Below are 8,696 nucleotides of genomic sequence, written 5' to 3'. Positions count from 1 at the left end.
ATGGGGGCTGCGGGAAGCAGCGGCCGGTATGTCCCTCGGCCCGCACCGCTTCCTGCAGTAAACAAACCAGCCCGGCCCGCCAGGGGCTTTCCCTGAACAAGCGGCATCCCAAGTTTGGGAAACACTGCTCTAGGAAGATGTGGATGTAAATTCTCACTTCCAAAAACAAAAGCCCAGTCTTTTGAAGCTATGCCCTGAGGAGGGAACCATTGTCTACTGATTACCTGTTCCAGGAATCTGAGGATCAAAGGCCTACGCTGTAAAGAGGAAAGACTAACCAAATGGATGTGCTTGTTCTGAGCAGAGGCTGTTATAAATTTGTAACCACATAATTTAACCGTTTATGGGATTTGAAGGACTGCTCCTGTCAGAGTCTCTGCTGGAGCTGGGGGTGCAATCTCTGGTAAGCTTATTAGCATGTGTGCAGATTCTTTAGTTGTTTTTGATCTATTTTCTCTGTAATGCTTTCATTTTAAGAATAAATGTGCTTGCTTAGAAAGAGCTGTGTGGTAACTCATACCTGTGGGCAATTAGACTGTTTATAGCCTCTGGAGACAGAGCAAAGAGCATATGCTGTCCTGTTTAGGCAGTCTGGCTTGGGAATAACACAGTGTAGGCAGAGAACTCTGCAGCCTGGAAAATCCCCATTCAGGAGGGAGAAAGATGTGGGTCTCTGTCCCAGAGAGGTGATGGCTGAGGAGGCAGGAACCTGCAATGGGTGTTCTTGCTGGACTATGGAGAGGGAATACAGGTGCAGTTGCCCTTAACTGTGACAAATATTAGAGAGAAAAAAAATAAAGGGATAATAAGAGGAAAAGTCTTACATAAAAATTCCCTTTTATGGGGATGATGATTTATAGTTTATTTGAAACCCTTCAAAATCAATTCCAGAACTATTCAGAACAATAAAGGAACATGACTCAATTTCTGGCTATAAGATAAATGACAAGAAAACAGCAGCTATGATGCTAAACAACAGGTAAACAGATAATACTGGAATTATAGATATACTTAAGTAGAACCAAAGGTGACTGAAATACATAGGAAGCATAAATAAGGCTAGCTCTCAATGATTCATTTAAAGAACATTACAGTAAATTATTCCCAGGAATAAAAGATTATTTAAATAGATGGGATCATCTGTCCTTATCTTTACTAGATCTAATAGAAATAATCAAAGCGACTAGGAACATTGGTTTTTTTCCAATATTTTCTACTAACAATACTTCAGAGAAAGAATTAATTGATAAGCACATCGAAAGATTCATATGAACTAGAAATTATGGAAGAGTATCTGGGTCAAATGTATGATTATGCTATTGTATATCTCACTTCAAGTTTATGGTAGACTCAATCAAAGATGATGAGATCAAAATGGTTACCAGATTGGAAAAGATGAGACACAATTAATAACATTGAAACAGGTATGTATTGAGCAACTAAATCAGAAACCAACACAAAATCTCAGGAAATAATTTGTGGATTTCTAGTGTGCAGAAAATATAAAAGGTGATCAAAAGCACTAGCGTTTTCTTATAATGTCCCATATGATTGATACTTAATTTCACCAGAGATGTAAGGGAAAAATGGACACAGAATGATTAGAATGTACAAGACTTGGACCCTGCCACCTTTAAATAGGGGCCGGTCCTTAGCCTATTGACATCAATGGAAAGACTGTCATCGATTTCAATGGACTTTGGATCAAATTCATTTTGTAGTGCCTTACTCAATAAGTAGATATATGACTAGATTCTCATTTACACGAAGGTCCCTTTATACCAATCTGGCAGCATAAAAGGGTTTTATTGCAGGATTCAATTATGTTGCATGGGGAGTACTAAGGGGGTTTAGTGTAAATGGCAATCTCTCCTATTAAAACCAGTGATTAATGGTGACAGAATCCAGCCCATGTAAATCAGGAGTAACTCTACTGAAGTCAATGGACATTTTCTTGGGTAAAATCAGAACCATACCCATTATTTACAAAATCATAAGACCAGGAGTCAGTTTAAATCAGATTTATCCTCAGTAGAGAACTATGTGCAGAAATTAGAAGATAATAAGGTCTCTAGTGAAAAATAAAAATAAAAATAGGTACATTGTTTTCACATTTCTCTACAGAATTATAAGGCCATATTGATATTGTGCAGGTAGGTTGGGGGAAGGAAATGAACCAACAAATCTCTCTGGAGTATTGGAAGAATATAATACATAGCACTATGATCCCTCATGGAGTGAATACCAGTAGAAAATTTTCATTAGATATTATCATACAACAGTCTTACGAAAGAAAATAGACATGGAATTCACAGCAAAATGCTGGAAGGAAGCTGATGGTTTGGGGAAGCCAATTCATATATTTCATAGCTATAGGCCAGAATGTGGGCCTTGCTGCATGCATAAGAGGGAGTCAGACTTTGGATCCAGGTGTGCAGAGGTAAATGGGCACTGTGTACCCGCTTTTCTCTGAGCAGGTGAGTGGGGAATATGCAGAACCTGGGCTTTGCCCCTCCAACACACCAGCCAGTGCAACTGAGCCAGTACATGATGGAATAGTAATATACTGGTGGTCCATACCAGTAGCATTTTACTATCCCCTTGGAGCAAGAGGACAGCAGGGGAGGCACAGTTCTTTCCATATGTTGCTTCTAAAGTAGTACTCACTACCCTTTAGTCACTGCTGGAAGCAAATGGACAATCTTGCCCCTGGGCTTCAAATAACTAATACCTACTATAGCAGGGATCGACAACCTTTGGCACGTGGCCCATCAGGGAAATCCACTGGCGGGCCAGGACGGTTTGTTTACCTGCAGCATCTGCAGGTTTGGCTGATCGCAGCTCCCCTGGCCGCAGTTTGCCGTTCCAGGCCAATGGAGGCTGAGGGAAGCAGCATGGGCTGAGACCCACCAGCGGATTTCCCTGATGGGCCACATGCCAAAGGTTGCCAATCCCTGTACTATAGAAATGTGGTAGTCAAGAATAAAAGAATTAAACAAAATGGAATGGCTTCACGCTCTTATTAGAACTACTGGAGAAAACAGTGGTCCAAGATAGAAGAGCTGATTAAAAAATAAACCAATTACATTTTTTTTTTGCTTGGCAAATACTAAATAATAATAAACAACTTTTCTAAAAGCAGGCATGCTTACTATAACCCATATAGATTTAACTCTACAGTATGCCCTTACATCTACAGCCACACATTGGCTGCTTATTTAGAACATAGCTTTTACTGTCAACAGTTCTGTTTTATGTTCCATACAAAATTGTTAACTAAAATAGATGCATCCGATGAAGTGAGCTGTAGCTCACGAAAGCTTATGCTCTAATAAATTTGTTAGTCTCTAAGGTGCCACACGTACTGCTTTTCTTTTTGCGAATACAGACTAACAGGGCTGCTACTCTGAAACCTAAAATAGATAGTATTTGATTTCTTCAGTATCATTTTAAGAAATCACACATACCAAAGTTTAAAACTTTTTTTTTAAAACATATGGTCAATTACTGTGTGGAGTATTTGCTTAGTGATGTGCATATTTGAGTTAATTAATATTATTATGGCAAATTGGTGGTAGTCTTTCTACATAAAGGATCTTAGAAAAAAATATTATAAAAAAAATGCAAGATATATGTAAATGGAGCAGGATGAGATTTTTCCTTAAATGGAAAACTGCAAATAAAATTGTAAACAGAGACAAAATGTCATGTGGGGAAACGTTGTGATTTCTGAGGAACATGAACCTCATTAGAAGGAGAAGAGTTAGTCTAGCAAGAGTGTATGTGTTATGTTTTTCCATGTCCGAAATGGTAATCATGTCTGGGTGATTTATTTTAGATTATTGTAAACAGCAAAACAAGAAAAAATAAAAAGTCTTCATAATGAAGCAGTGTGTGTCTCTCTGTAACATGCTGTATCTGTTCTACCTCACAAAATGGAAGCTGGTTCTGTACACAGCAGGATCCCATAAATGTAATGGAGCCATCAGCAGAAAACAGGATCATTACAGTTATTTAGCTAAATATATCAATGTGAGAACCTTGGCATGGTTTCTCTGCTGCATTATTCTCCTTTGTGGGGGTGGCACTTAGGCCAGGGAGCCTCAGGAAATTCCTTTCCCTCCGACAACATGGCTAGCTCCTGTGCCAAGCTACATTAGGCCATCTTCATAGGCAGTTAATACTGAAATGTGGGAGTTAATACATTTCTGGCCAATATTGTCATCCAGGGCAATTTATTATGAGCTTTAGAAAACCATGCCAATTAGAGTGCTGCTCCCCAGCTTCTCCTCCCCTTTGAGAAGGAGAGCATCAGCCAGCGTCATCACCTCCATCCTCCAGTCCCCCTTCTTGAATGTCTTTTCCTATACTATTATAAGGAAAGGGGAGCACTGGGTCTATAGTTGTGGTAAGACACTGAAGTGTAGTCTGGTCTCTCCTGTAGCACAACCCATCTATAATACCTGAAATCAAAAAGTATTGGAGAATACTAGGCTAACTGGCCTCACACCATAGAAAAAATATGTGGGATATTGAGTCAGGACTTTTTCCCTTGATGGTAGCATTCCCCGGTAGCTGTAGTCTTGATTAAGCCTAAGCATCACTATCTCCTATTACCAGAAAAGGTTTCAATTGCAGTGTGTCATTCTATGCCAAGTATAGGCACAAAATAGCCCACACAAACCATCTTTCTGATATTTACAAAATAGTTTAGGAATTTTTGCATGACAAATTCCATCAGTGTAGAGAAAAGTGTCATGCAAATAACATCCATGTGTAATCCACCCACACCTCCTAGGTGTGGTGCTCTGTCCCATCTAGTGGCACTGAGACCACTTACAGAGAGATTAATAAGTCTGCTCTACAGCTTTATCTAAGAGCCACGTGGCTTTTAGCTCATGCAGTAGAGGCTCATGCATTTAGCTCCAGACATCCCAGGTTCAATTCTGCCTGCCGCGGACTGGGATTTTCCAGTGTTACACATGTATTAGAGGGTATCCCAGACACCTGAAGATTTTGGGATTGGCTTCAATACTGACCTCAGATGTGCAATCTGCACCTGTCTGCATGAGAAGATGAGCAGATCTTTCAGTATGAAGTAATTTACTAGAGATGTTCAGATCTGGAGACATTCAGATGTGGCCCAGCCTTTAAATTTACCTGCATTGTAGAATGGGAGCTTGTGGCATGAGACATGGATATTTGCTTGAAAATATTGTGCAACAATGCATCAGTACCTGGAGATGTGATGTCATGTTGCCATGGCACAACCTTTTAAAAGATCTAGCTCCAAACCTCCAGCATTACAGTTGTGTTTGTCAGAGTCAGATGCAGTTGGCTCATCCCGGACCATATATCCTTTCCTGCTCATGATACATGTCTGCATACTTGAGGTCACAAATGAGCCCTTATGTCATACACGTCCCCTGTTAGGTTATATATTCTACATAAAATATTCTGTCAATGTTTTTTTCTCCCCCAGTTGCATTCATTTCCAGTTTTCATTAAGCTTGCTTTCCAGGTAGTTGGTTAAGTTAATATATTTGCACTTGGCTCATGAATTAATCTCTGCAAACTCTGTGACATTTTTGCATACTATACACCTATTCACAAATTATTATTTAATTCATAATATGTTATGTATCACTCCGTAAGTCTAGCCATTCTAAATATAGGTAAAGTAAGACTTCAGCTATTAGCAACTCACAAAATAAAGCCAGCTGAAGGCAGCTTTATTCACAAATAAAGAAGCAATGTAAATTTTTTTTTCAATTTTCAATCTAATGAGCATTAGGGGAAAAAAATTTAAAGTTCAGCAAGTAGTTTTGAATTTTAATATACACATTTATGAGCACAGTTCTTAGATGTGGTCTAGAATTCTAATCAGGATGGGAAAATGTCAGTGCACTGTGAGGTAAGGAGTCATTTAATCTCCTCTGTCTTATCCCTTCCTCTATTCAATTTTCTTTTATTAACAAGAGAACATCGTCAAGTTTCTTCAGACCCTGTCATATTATTATTTGTTTCCCATCTCTAAAATGTAGTTCTGTAGTAAAAAAAAATCCAACTGGCTGGAGTTCATCAAAGTCCATCGCTCGATATTACTGGGTAGAATTGACTGAAGCAGGAGAGGGAGCTCTCACCAGCACACCATGAAAGAGGAGTGCGTGCGCTCCCTATGGATACATCTACAATGCAGCTGGGGGGATGTTTCCCAGAGTGGTAGATGGACATATACTATTTCTGCTTGAGCTAGTGTGCTAAAACTAGCAGCCCAGCTGGGGTTGCCTGAGTGTCTGCTCAGGCTAGCCCAAACAGGTTTGCACTCAGACAGCTAGCCCAACTTGCTATCTATGCTACCCATGGCTACACTGCTATTTTCAGCATGCTAGCTCAAACAGAGCTAGCATGTGTCTATCTATCCACACTGAGGAACACACTCACAACTGCAATGTAGATATGCCCTATACCAGTGGTGGGCAACCTGTGGCCTGTCAGGGTAATCCACTGGCGGGCCTCAAGACAGTGTTTAAATTGACCGCCCGCGCCGCTTCCCACAGCTCCCATTGGCTGGGAATGGCAAACTGCGGCCACTGGAAGCTGCAGGCGGCCATGCCTGTGGATGGTCAATGTAAACACTGAATTACCCTGACGGGCCATGTGTGGCCCACCAGCCACAGGTTGCCCACCACTGCCCTATACTCTAAGCAGAGAAGGAGCTGTGGTTCCCCCCCCACCCACCTCCCCCACCAAATCACACTTACTTGATTCCTGTTCTGAATACATTCCAAAAACCTTACAACTCCTTCTCTTCCGCAGGGTGAATTTCATTGAATAACATTGAGTTCCTCTAAAAAAAAACATTTAAAAGACTTTGCATTCCTGAAGGCCAGGATTAATTTTAAGGCCTTTTGTTACTAAGCAGTTAGAAAATCTACCCACTTCTACAGTGGCTGGGGAAAGGTACACTGCATAGTAGTTGAAGAGTGGCAGGGGAAGACTTCTAGTTAGGACTAGGGAAAACCTCTAGTCTTACAAAAACTGCCGCAGGATCTTAAATATCCAAGCAGAGCAGACAGAGTACTATTTTTAAGGATTCACCCTCCCCCGTCCCCCCAAAAAATACCACCCAGAGTAAACTGCACTCTATTTATTTGCTTTGGAAGGTTTGAAGCTGTAATTCTAGGGATTTTAGCTGTTTCAGAGAAGATGTTTAAATGACTAAAAGCCATTAACATTTAACAGCTTATCTACTGTACTTATATTGTTGTCTGGGTGGATGCTGATGCTGATATTTTTCACCATGCTGGATTCCCATGAAAACACTTTGCATGAATACAACTCATGCAAAATTCTGCAGCTGTCAAGCTCCCTTGTATTTGAATGGTTCTGAGACATATTATTAATTCTGGTATAAAGAGTGACTGATTAACCATGTTTGTATCTTGAATTTTACTATTAATTAATGATAATGACTCATAATACTGGTTAGAGCAAAGACACAGCATGCAACACCTGCCTGTACAATTTCAGGCTCAAGTTTGGCAATGTTGCCCAGTCCCTACCTATGGTGACTACTCTTGGACTTTTTCTGAACAAAGACTGCCAGCCACGCAGCAGTGCAGCCAACTCTGAGGTGGATTTATGAGAAAGACAAATTTCCAAAGTGGAATGCACTGTTATCAGTAAGCTTAAGTCCTGAGCAGCAAAAGGCTGAGGCAAAAATGACTCATAAGAGTTATTTCGTGCTTCCTGAATACAGCAAGTCTTATTGCTTATTTTGACAACACTACGCTATCAAGCCCAGTTCCTGGATTTCTTTGATGACTTGATCATTCTATGTTTACTTACATTCTCCATACTGTGTAATGATATTAGACCCCTCTGTCTCCCGGTTCAACAACTCGGGGTGCAATTTTTTGTCACTGATTGCCTTTATTCATGGTATTAGAGGTCTATTTCTTCCTTTTCCTACCCTATAGCTGGATAAAATCCAGGCTTTATTTTATTACAGGGCTTTTCCCATATGAATTCTTTGATTTTTAGAAGTCAATTACACTAGTTAATTGTAAAGCATCTGAAGACTTCATGTGATATAAGTAAGGGACAATAAATAATGTGAACTCTTGCTGCTGTAGGCTAGAAAGAAATACTCCTTATGTAATGATGTGTTAGAAACTGAAAAGGACAGATTATTTCTAGGCCAAAGTTTACTAGCAGCATTAGTGCCTTTATCCCTGAAATCCAGGCAACATAAAAGCTAAAACCAGTGTAGTGACATTTTATTAATTTTTTTTTCAAACATCCTCATTCGTCTCAAGGGATAACATTTAAATTAAACAAAAGTTGGGCATTGAGGATAGTTTTTTCTTTCCATTTCTCTCCTACAAATGCCTAGAACAGCAAAAAAAATCCTTGGTAGCAATACCACCATGCATCCTTCATAAAAACGAAAATAACAGGCATTCCATCATGGGAGGGGCATATCCCAGAATGTTCTCTGTTAAGATGCCACATGACACATGAAAGGAGTAGGACAGGGCTGTAACCTGTGGTGTATTTCTGTTGCACTTGCTCTGTCAGACAAGACATTCAACCGTTTGGTCAAAAATCTCCATTTCACTTGGACAAATAGTTAAAACTTTCAGGCATTTGGTCAAAAGGGTGAAAGGAAACATAGGCATTTTACCTAGTGT

This window comes from Dermochelys coriacea, chromosome 6 (genome assembly GCF_009764565.3).
Source record: "Dermochelys coriacea isolate rDerCor1 chromosome 6, rDerCor1.pri.v4, whole genome shotgun sequence".
NCBI classification, from domain to species: domain Eukaryota; kingdom Metazoa; phylum Chordata; order Testudines; family Dermochelyidae; genus Dermochelys; species Dermochelys coriacea.
Note: the sequence above shows the minus strand (reverse complement) of the source record.